The 12,534-nt window shown below is 33.2% G+C and overlaps 1 long non-coding RNA gene across 1 annotated transcript; it reads left to right on the top strand.

The window, feature by feature from the left end:
- Nucleotides 1-5,248: 5,248 nt before the first annotated feature.
- On the top strand, nt 5,249-5,990 carry LOC149158577 (uncharacterized). The gene is made up of 2 exons (XR_016262047.1): nt 5,249-5,659; nt 5,919-5,990. It is a non-coding gene; the product is annotated as an uncharacterized LOC149158577 (long non-coding RNA).
- The last annotated feature ends 6,544 nt before the right edge of the window (nt 5,991-12,534 follow it).

Here is a 12,534-nt window from a genome sequence, read left to right as displayed (position 1 = left end):
CTTTGCATAGCTGAATGGCACTTTGATTATCACACCAAAGTGTGGTTGGATGCTGCTGCTCAAAGCCAAACTCTGATAGGATCTGACGAAGCCACAAGGCTTCCTTACTAGCTTCCACGGCACCACGATACTCTGCTTCTGCTGACGAAAGAGAAATGGCAGCCTGTTTCTTACAAGCCCATGTAATAGGTCCTGAACCAAGAGTGAAGACATAACCGGCAGTAGACTTCCGATCATCAGGGTCACCAGCCCAATCAGAATCAGTGAAACCAACTAATAGAGGAGCTGCTTTGGCACTGTAATGAATCCCAAACTGTACTGTACCTCGAACATAACGAAGTATTCTTTTAGCTGCTTTCCAATGACTTTCACGGGGGTTTTGCATAAAACGAGCAACAAGGCCAACAAAAAAGGAAAGGTCAGGACGAGTATGGGTTAAATACAAGAGTTTTCCTACAAGTTGACGGTATAAGGTAGCATCAACTTCAGGAGAAGTACAAGAGACTGAAAGTTTGACTCCAGACTGAAAGGGAGAAGGGGCTGGCTTACAGTCTTCCATGTGAAAATGACGAAGAATATCACAAGCATACTTGGACTGGGAAAGGGAAATACCCTCCTTGGATTGCAAGACTTGAAGACCGAGAAAATAGTGTAAGTGTCCTAAGTCTGTCATTTCAAATTTCTTTTTAAGGCTGGACTTCACATGGTTTATAAGGTTGGGATCACTACCAGTAAGAATAAGATCATCAACATAAAGAACAAGGATGATAAGAGAGTTGCCCACTTTCTTGGTGTAGACAGTATTGTCAGAATAACACCTAGAAAAGCCAGATTCTAAAAGAAAGCTATCCATTTTGGCATACCAAGCCCGAGGAGCTTGCTTGAGACCATAAAGAGATTTCTTAAGTCGACATACAAGGCTGGAGTCTGTTTGGATGAAGCCAATGGGTTGTTCCATATAGATTTCTTCATGCAAGTCCCCATGCAAGAAGGCAGATTTAACATCCATCTGATGGACTTCCCATTTTAAAGAGGCAGCAAGGGAAAGAACAAGGCGGATAGAGTTCATTTTGGCAACAGGGGAGAAGGTTTCAGTGTAGTCAATGCCTTCAACCTGTGAAAAGCCCTTAGCAACAAGACGAGCTTTATTTTTATCAACTTTCCCATCTGGTCCATACTTGGTTCTGTAAACCCATTTACATCTAACAAGTTTGCGTCCCTTTGGTAGAGGAACAAGATCCCATGTATCATTTACCAACAATGAATGATATTCTTCATTCATAGCTGCTTCCCAATGTGGATGGCCTGAAGCTTCTGCAAAAGTGTCAGGATCATGATTTACTGGAGCTTGAGCCAGTAAAGAAGAGGCTCTTTCAAACTGAGAACGTGTACGTCGCTGATCTGTAGGATCACCGGCAAGATCACCTGCTGCATCCCGAGTAGCACGGACCCATCTTGGAAGTTGAGGATCCTGAGAAGGTGGGGGAGGATTATCATCCTCACTTTCATCATCTAAAGAAGAAATGTTTTCAAAAGTAGAAGAGATAGGAAGAGGTGGCACATCCGCCGGACTAGGCTCGCAGGCCGATTTATTTTCATCAAATTTTACATCTCTTCTAATGATAACATTTTTGGACTTAAATGGAATAAGTCTATAACCTTTTACATCTTCAGAATATCCAACAAAAGTACATTTCTCACTCTTAGGTTCTAAAGCTTTATGCTTTTCATCTGGAATATGGGCCCATGCTTCACTTCCAAAAACACGAAAGTGACTTACATCTGGTTTAATGGAACTCCAAGCTTCTTCTGGAGTGATATTCTTTAGAACCTTAGTAGGAGTGCGATTGATTATATAATTTGCACAATTAATTGCTTCGGCCCAAAAACTAAGACTGAGTCCTTTAGATTGCAGCATACAATTAGCCATTTCCTTTAAGGTGCGATTTTTCCTTTCAGCTACACCATTTTGTTGTGGAGTGTATGGAACAGTATGTTGCATTTGAATTCCAATTTCGGTGCAAAAGTTGATGAATGTGTTTTTAACATATTCTCCACCATTATCAGTTCTTAGCTTAAGAATTTGATGTCCAGATTGTTTTTCAACAAAGGCTTTGAAGGCCAAAAATGTGTTAAATACTTCGCTCTTGAGTTTTAAGAAGTATACCCAAGTGCGTCTGGAGAAATCATCAATGAAAGTTAAGAAATACTTGCAGCCAGAGAATGAAGCAACAGGAAGTGGACCACATAAATCACTGTGCACAAGCTGTAAAGGGGCTGAGGCGTGCCAAGAGGCACGTTTTTCAAAACTGTCCCGATGATGTTTTCCGAGTACACATCCGGAACAAACACCATCTCTGCAAGATACCATAGGAAGACCTGTCACCATATTTTCTTTACATAGATGCTGAAGGGAGCGATAGTTTAAGTGACCAAATCGCTCATGCCAAAGTTTGCTCACTTCATCATTATGAGCAACAAATACTGAGGGAAGATTTGATGACCCAAAGTTGTGAAACTTATACAACCTTGTGGAATCATCAGCAATACCAGTAGCTAGAATCTGTTTAGGATCTCTTAGATCCTTGATTACAACATCATGAGGTGAAAATTCAACAATTTTACCTTCACCTGAATGAGTTATCTGATATACAGATAGAAGGTTGCAGGATAAGGTTGGAACACATAATACATCATTAAACTGACCATTGTCTAGATGAACAGTTCCAGTCCCTACAACATTAAGAGATCTATCATCACCAACATATATATTTTTGGTGTTACAATCATTTAAAGAAGAAAACATGGCTTGGTTTTTGGCCATGTGATAAGAGGCTCCAGAATCAATGAGCCACTCATGAGAATGAGAAGAAGAAGATACATTTAATGCATAACCAGACTGAGATGATTGACAACGACATGCAGAAAGTGCCATTCCTAAAGTTGAAGTTGAAGTATGCTCCACATGGATGTTATGTTTCTTCATTGCGGCTTCCAAGGCTTCCATCTTCTTAAAGCATTTAGATTCTAAGTGGCCATCTCGATTACAAAAGTTACAATGTCTATCAGTCTTCTTCCATTTGTTTTTATTGGTCTTATCATTTTGCTGAAATGATCTTTCAGTTTGAGGCTGAGTTTGCTTAGGACCCTTGTTTGGTTTAGGACCATTCTTTTTAGGATATGACTTCTTAGGATTCTTTGAATTTGGTTGCTGCTGGGCGGCTAACGCTTTCTTGGAAGAGTTTCCAAGATTAAGAAGACCAAGGTGTAAGAGTTTTTCTTGTTCTCTTATTAAAGAATCACAAAAAGAGTCAAAGGAAGGGGCATTGTAGTCTTTTCCTTGACAAATGAAAGCTTCCCTTGTAGAATGGAAAGTGGAAACAAATACAGAGTAGGCTGGTCCCAACTTAGTAAGGATGGAATAAATAAGGTTACTATCTTCTTTCTTAACCTTAACACCTTCCAAGAGATATCTAAGGGTCTTGAATTTGGACAAGAAATCTTCAATGCAAGAAAAATTATTAGGATCCAATGTAAGCAACTCATTTTCAAGTTGATGGGCTCTAATTTCATTTTTAATCCCAAAAACTTTAGTGATTTGTTCCAATGCTTCATGAGGAGTATCAAGTTCTGCAATATGGAATCTAAGATCAGGAGAAATAGACATCCCTATCAAACCACGTGCTTGATCTTGTCTATTTTCCCATTTTGCAGCCTTGTCTTCATCTTTTGGTTTCTTCTCTTGGCCTGTGGCTATTCTGTAGAGACCTTTACTTCTAAGTAAATCTTCCATGTAGGATATCCATTGGAAGTAGTTAATGCTGTCAAGAATGACTTGGCATGGACTTTCCATTTTTTTTTTTTTTTAAAACAGAAGCTGAAGATGCTGAAAGTAAGTGTTCCAATGGATAGATCTCGAAAAATTAGGCTGTTTTAAAAAAAAACGGCTCTGAAAAAGGCTTCCAGATGAAGAAGTTATGGCTTTTTGAAAAAAATTTGTTGAAGTTGCCGGCAAAGTGTGCGAATGTGCGGAAATGAAAAAAAACGCCCCCACAAAATGGAGATTTGAACCCAAGACCTCTACTCTCTTAAAATAGCTTTGAACCAATTGAGCTATACAAAAAATTTGAGAGAGAGAGAGAGAGAGAGAGAGAGAGAGAGAGGGGGGCCTTGGGTTGCGTGCTTGCCTTGAGAAAGCTCTTTTTTCCTACAAAACAAAAACACAAAACCCAACACGAATATGCAAAGAAAAACGAACCTTACGGCTCGAAGTTAGCTTTAGCCGGAAACTAAATATTTTTCTCAATGTTTCTGATTTTCCAAGATCACACTAAGGTGCAGGGAAAAGAGCATACACATGAGAAAAAAACTTCCTTTCTGTTTCTGATTTGCCCAGATCGCACAGAGTCGCAGGGCAAAGAGCATACGCAGAAATGAAAGGTATAGATCCGGTAATTAAAAAAGGCTAAATAAACAGAAACCGAAATAACTAGAGAGAAAATAACAGTAAACTGCAGATAAACACTGTATACCTCCAGATCTTAAAAATGACGCAGATAGGGCTACTGGAAACCTTTTCGCGTGAAACGAAAGGGGTTCCTCACTGGAATAGATGCTCCGAACACAACAGAGCAGTCCTCCGGCCTGAAAGCAGTCAGAAACAGTAGATCTAGGAAACGACAGCCGCATGCAGTTCTATCGGCTTCAGATTTGGATCACCAACGGACGCGGCCCTCAAATAGCTCTGATACCATGTAGGAATTTATAGGGTAAGTTCCTCAGAAAGAACACCAAAAGGACACTGCTCACAACCAGATCACAGATCAATACACCAGTATTTTTGACGTGGTTAAAACCCTCAAAGAGGGAAACAGTCCACGGCCTGTGCCAACGTGGCTACTACAGGCAATTTATTAATCAAAGAATGAAAATTTACATAAGCTTCTCTCATGCACGGATTACCCAAAAAATGACCCTCCATGCGCTTTAAATAGAACTCATGGACCAATCAGGTGTCAAGCCACGGATCAAGTGTCGGTAATACCGAGGAGAGAGTGAACCGTCGGATCACTACATATCGTGACCGTCAGATTGTAAGTTACAAAATGTACAACGGTAAAGAAACACACTTTACCTAACTCTATACCTAACTCTATACTAGACCAAGTTGAACTTAATTATTTCCTATGTGTCAGAATATCCTAACACATTCACCGTCGGATCCATGGTAGGTGGATCCAATGACTCTAGACCTCTCCCTTGTTAACCCTATCGTTTCAATGCTTTTTGGCATGGTGTTATTTGCATTATGTCTATGATGTTAATGGTTTTGAAGCTCTGTAACTCATTGAATGGTAATGGGTGTTAAGGTTTTATCCACGAATCCTCTCGCCCAACAGGAGAAACCCGTCGGCTTAGAGCTCCATAACTTGCCATCTTCAGGTGAGCTTCTGGTGATATGGTAAGTTATTAGCTAAACCCTAACTAGTTATTCTCTCTTTCATTCCTTTACCATGAATGGCAACTGATGACAGGAAGATGTGCAGGTATGCTCTACAGAGCTAGACTCATTTCTTCCCTCAGTCAAGGTCTCAACATGAGGAGGGTCTTTTGCGAGAGAACTTCAAGTTTTCCCTATTATCGTGGATGAACCATTGAGGTATTTATTTCATTTTTGGATCTGGGTTAATGCTTCCATTTGATTCATCAGGTCTTCAGACCTTACTCAACCGGACAATTCTCTTCAGGTGAGCTAGAATTAAGGGTTTGTATTTATATAGTTGAAAGGTTATGTATCCAGGTTCTAATCCTCTGATGGGTTTCACAGGTAACCCTCTACCCTTACTATTGGAGCAGGACAATCTCGGGACAAAACTGTACATGGTGGTCTAACCGCGTGCCTTCTGTTATGCCTCCAGGTTGGTCTATGAAGAACCCTGACGACATGAATGTGGGTATTCATACTTAGTTGTTGTAAATGACTAGATTAATTATAGGTTTGCATAGTTTAGATGGTGGGAGGGTTTGCTGGCTCTCAGCACAGCCAAACCCTCACCACATTATCAGAAGTGCCTACCTTAGCGGCTAGACTAGCTATACTATGTTTTTGATCCACAGTTTGGTTGCATGTTACCCCATTGTATAACTCCTTATTTTGACAATAAATGAGTTTATGGCATCCTCTGTCGGACCTAAAGATGCTCTGTTCTTTGCATTTAAAATTATATCATTTCTGAAGGTTATCACATTTAAATTATATCATTTTTGAAGGTTCATTTTGATATTGTTATTATGATTTGGTGAGCTTCGACCCTTTCCTCGGAATGGGCAGAGGTTGGAAATGGTCCTTACCGCTTTTCTCAATTTTGTATATATATATATATATTCATTGTTTGAGTTATCATTTAGCTAGAAGAACCCATCAGCTCATACTGGTAGTCGTTTATGTGTTTGGAAAACTTCATTGGTGTTTATATTCTTTGATGGTGCTTACAGTCCATGCATTATGCTTTCATTACTTTTCATCGATAGCAGATAGTCTGATAATGAATAGGGAAGTCGAACCTATACCCATAATCGCAGATTTATAATGAACCGAGTTTCTTGTCTTATAAAACTGGAATGAATTTATACTTTATGGTTGGGTTTGACTCTCTCTGCTATAATTGTAGACAATATTGTTTTATGGTTCTATACTGTTGTAAATAGATAATTATAGTTTTCCAATTCATATATATGTTGATTTAATAGAGTCTATATCATCACTACAATTGTTAATAACACTACAGTATCTTCATCAGACTTAGAAATTGTAATTCTGTATTTACCCATAATATAATACTAGGAAAGAAGTATGTATTAGAACCTTTCTATGATAGGTATAGTAGAATATATGGAAAGGTTAATCATAACAATAATTATCTATCTTAAAGACAATAGAGAATATTGATAGACTGAAACATCTATTCCTAATTAAATATACTTTTCCAGCTGTCAATAATAAGCACATATTTTGGTTACTTATCTGTCTGTAATTATTTTAGCACTGTGCAAATAATATTCTTTCTAGAAGGTCTTACCACCCAGCCATGGACACAAAAAACACATCGAGTGTCCCCCTTCGAGCACTTCCTACTCTTGACAGGAATTAGACTTAACACAATCTGGTGTCTTTGGCTTCAGGACTATTGTCCAACCTCAAGTCACATACCAAATCGATTATTTGCCATAGTTCAGTTTTCCCACTGGTTATTCCTACCCAAGTGAAGGAAAAATTCTAGCAGCCCCTCCTACTTCTTTTTCCCTCCCTTTTGGGGAAGAGAGATGGCAACTACTTCTAACTATTCAAGGAGTTATTGTAACTATTTCCATTCAGTTTTCCTTAATTAACACTGTTCAATTTCTTTAAACAAAATAGCATGATGTTTTGGATTTTCCAACCTTAACTTGTTAACAACCATGTTAAGTAAAATTAAAAGTTTCTAAGTTCTGCGTAAAACTTGGTAAAAACAAAAGTAATTGTTGTGCAACAAAGGGTATTACAAAAATATTTTTCAAGGAAAAAATGTCAATTTGATTTTTCTTGGGTGTATTTACCAATTGGATTGGTCTTGGGTGGTTGAGATGAATGATTGTGAGGAATGAAATGTATATTCCTCACATGGAATATAAAAATATTTTTCAAGGAAAAAAATGTCGATTTGGTTTTTTTTGGTGTATTTATCAATTAGATTGATTTTCGGTGGTTGAGATGAATGATTGTGAAAAATGAATATTATCTTCTCCATTGAAATTCAATTCCCCATGATGAAATTATTTGAATCTCGACCACAATTTTAAGTAAAATACCTCAATACCAATCATTCAAAAAATACATATAAAATTAAAAAAAAAAAATAGTTTGTGGAATTCCTTTTATCTTCAAATTGAATTGATGTAACATTCAAAATAATATTAATAATAAAAATAATTTTAATATTTAATATAAGTAAAATATTTTTATGTTATAAATCTTTTATTTAAACCAATTTTATAATTATAATATTTTAATCATATATTACTACATCTAAAAAGAATCTTTTTACAAATTTATTATGAATGGAGAAAAATTAAATTATTTAAAGTTCTAAATGCATTTCAAACTCTCAATTCTTAATATATGTAACGCAAAAAAAAGTTATATTACTATAATTTATATTAATATATCACACATATTTTGAAACTTTTATATCATAATATCTTTAACCCTTTACTATATTCAAATAATAAATAATTAATTTACAATATTACAATACATATTTTAAATAATTAGATCATCATGATGGTGAAACATTTTACGCAAAATATTTCCATCCAACACAGACACCTTTAAGATAATGACAAAGTATGACGAGGATTCACACAAAACCCAACCTAATATAATGAAAGTGTGACAAGCATAAAATCCCCTTTACATATAGAAATGTTGGTTTCACCTAATGGCCAAAGTGTGATGGAGAATCACACAAAACTCAACCTCATCGGATGAAAGTATGACGACTTATCACATAAAATCTCCTTTAAATGTTGGTTTCATGTTTGTTGTTGGTGAAAAATGTTAGTTTCATGTTTGTAGTCGGTGAAAATGTAAAATTTTTAATATGAAAATGTAAATTAAAGAATTAGAAAGATTTAGTTTTATTTAAATTTACTTATTATCTATATATATATATATATATATATATTATTATTATAATAGCATTTCAATTATTATATAAAAATATATATTTTATTTTGTTTTATATACCAATTTGATATTTAATTTAATTACAATTTTACAAAAATATTATTATTATTAATATTATTATAAATATCATATAATAATTATTAATTTATATTTGAAGAAAAATTTATTTTTAAATTAAATATTTTATATAAATGTTATAAATAAATTTTAGCATTTAAATTATGATATAAAAACAAATTCTTTATCTTATAAACAAAAATTCTTATATACCAATTTGATATCTAATTTATAACCTTACAAATACATTATTATTACTAATATCATTATAAATATTTATATATTATAAATATTATATAAATAATTATTGATTTATTTATTTTTAAATCATTTTTAAATCAAATATTTTATATAAATATTATATATTACATTAACCCAAAGCGAATTGAAATAGTGTAAACTTAAAATGAACATTAACCCAAAACAAATTGAAATTGTGTAAACTTAAAATGAATATTTATTATTTTTGGATAACAATCAACTGTTATTTTAATATTTTTCATTAAGCTTTTCCATTTGCAATCTAGTCGTCTCCAAAGTTAAATTTATTGTTACCTATTATCACAGGGTAATTATAATATGGTGCAAAATGCATCCAATGAACCAAAGTTAAATTTATGGTTACCTATTATCGATAAAGTAATTATAATATGGTGCAAAATTCCATGCATCATTCTTTACAATTCATTGTTACCTATTATCGATAAGGGAATTACAATACGGTGTAAAAGTCTCATTCTTCCCAATTGTTTTGTGTGTTGTGTTGTGACTTTAACGTACTAGATTAAATAAAAACTCTCTAGGACAAGGTAATAAGTCTACCTTCACCTAATTGAATGATTGAATTTGGTTTGGGAGGAAGAAGAAACAAGATTTCTCTACCAAAAAAATTGTAGAAAGAAAACAACAAATAGAAACATAATCACAGATAGATCAATCACACATATAAATTTATCTAGGGAACCAAAGTGGGAAAACCCTTCTTTCTTGTATGAAATCAACTGAGCAATCTGATATATTACATAGAATTTTCTTCAAGCCTGAAGCTCCTTGCAATATTTATCAACTCTCTCTCAAGGATTTCCCAACACTTAGGAAAATAATGCTTGATTGGAAGCTCCTATTTCCTAGGGCAATTTTTCCCCTAAAGAAATATGAATTTCTCCTAATTCCTTGCGTAATTCCCAAGATAATTGTTCTACCTTCTTCGCAAGCTCTGCACATAAAAAACTATGTACCATAATAAATACAATTTGTTCCTTCATTCAATCTCAATAGGCAATTTGAATTGCATGGCCTACTAGGGTTAAATTTAGTAGCTACAACTAGTTAACTGAGAGTAAGTTGAGTTAATAGAAAGTCAAATACTCAACTAAACTCAAGAAAAGTATATATCTATTTTAGTAGTAGAGATCAGTTAACTCAAAGACCCTAGAGTTTAACTCCATTAGATAGCTAAATTTTAGCTATCAACTAGTACACAACTCAATAAAAGCCATCTAACTTGAATTAATTGACAATAAACTAGTGATAAGCCACATCGCACATCACACATGGAATATAAAAATATTTTTTCAAGGAAAAAAATGTCAATTTGATTTTTCTTGGGTGTATTTACCAATTGGATTGATCTTGGGTGGTTGAGATGAAAGATTGTGAGGAATCAAATGTATATTCCTCACATGGAATATACAAATATTTCTACAATGAAAAAAATGTCGATTCGGTTTTTTTGGATGTGTTTATCAATTAGATTGATCTTGGGTAGTTGAGATGAGTGATCGTGAAAAATGAATATTATCTTCCCTGCTCAAATTCAATTCCCCATGATAAAATTATTTAAATCTCAACCATAATTTTAAGTAAAATACTTCAATACTAATCATCCACAAAAAAATACATATAAAATTAAAAAAAATTATTTATCGGGTGGAATTCCTTTTATCTTCAAATTAGATTAATGTAACATTCAAAATAATATTAATAATAAAAATAATCCTAATATTTAATATAAGTAAAATATTTTTATGTTATAATTTTTTATTTAAACTAATTTTATAATTATAATATTTTTAATCATATATCACTAAATCTAAAGAGAATCTTCTTATAAATTTATTAGAAATGGAGAGAAATTAAATTATTTAAATTTCTAAATGCATTTGGAACTCTTAATTCAATTTTTTTATATTATTATATTAATATATACACATATTTTGAAAATTTTATATCATAATATCTTTACCCTTTACTATATTCAAATAATAAATAAATAATTCACAATATTACAATACATATTTTAATAATTAGATCATCATCATGGTGAAACATTTTATGCCAAATGTTTCCATCCAACATAGACACCTTTAAGATAATTACAAAGTATGACGAGGATTCACACAAAACTCAACTTAATATAATGAAAATCTGACAAGCTTATTACATATAGAAATGTCGGTTTCACCTCATGGTGCAAAATTCCATTCATTATTCTTTACAATTCATTGTTATCTACTATTGATAAGGGCATTACAATAAGGTGTAAAAGTCTCATTCCTCTCAATTAGTTTGAGTGTCGTGGGATTAACGTATTGAATTAAATAAAAACTCTCTAATATATGACAAAAATAGTTTAAGTTAACGTTAATTAATGCGGTGAAAAGATTTTTAATGCTATTTTAATATTTTCATTATTTACATAGTAAGGATACAAAAACAACAAACTTGATAGTAAGATGAGAATAATGCGTGGGTTATAAAAGGTTGAGATCATATCTCTTAACAGCTTTATGTTAATACATTAAAAAAGTTATTCAAAATTATTTTGAATTTTTTTATAATTTATTCTTATTATCATATAGGAAAAATTGGTTTTAGTTTACCAATTATAGAAAATATTTGAAACCTTGCCATTGTTAATGAGAACAAATTGATCATATTATTAAGAAGTGTATCTATGATTTTTTGGATCAATTTGTTTTGATAAATAACAAATGGCTCAGATCTATTTCTTGCTAATAAGTTTGTATGAGTATTATTCTAATTGATAACTCTTCAATAAAATTCATTTAAATATGACAAGGTAATAAATACACCTTTAGCTAACTGAATGATTGACCTCAGTTTGGGAGGAAGAAGAAACAAGATTTCTCTACCAAAAAATTTGTAGAAAGAAAACAATGAATAGAAACATAATCACAGATAGACCAATCACACATAGAAATTTATCTATGGATTCAAACTGGGAAAGCCCTTCTTTCTTGTATTAAATCAACTAAGAAATTTGATCAATTACATAGAATTTTCTTCAAGCCTAAAGCTCCTTGCAATATTGATCATCTCTCTCTCTAAGGATTTCCCAACACTTAGGAAAATAAGGCTTTATAGGAAGCTCCTATTTCCTCGCGCAATTTTTCCCCTAAACATATAAGAATTTCTCTTAATTCCTTGTGCAATTCCCAAGATAATTGTTCTACCTACTTCGCAAGCTTTGCACACAAAACTTATGTACCATAACAAATACAATTTGTTCCTTCATTCAATCTCAATAGGAAATTCAAATTGCATGCCCTACTAGGGCTAAATTTAGTAGCTACAACTAGTTAACTAAGAGTAAGTTGAGTTAACAGAAAGTCAAATACTCAACTAAACTCAAGAACTCAAGTATATATCTATTCTAGAACTAGAGATCAGTTAACTCAGAGACCCTAGAGTTTAAATCCATTAGATAACTAAATTTTAGCTATCAACCA

This window comes from Pinus tabuliformis, chromosome 5_2 (assembly GCF_031772625.1).
Source record: "Pinus tabuliformis cultivar Carrire ecotype Pingquan chromosome 5_2, CPIR1, whole genome shotgun sequence".
NCBI lineage: Eukaryota > Viridiplantae > Streptophyta > Pinopsida > Pinales > Pinaceae > Pinus > Pinus tabuliformis.
This window is presented reverse-complemented; position numbering and strand designations above follow the sequence as displayed.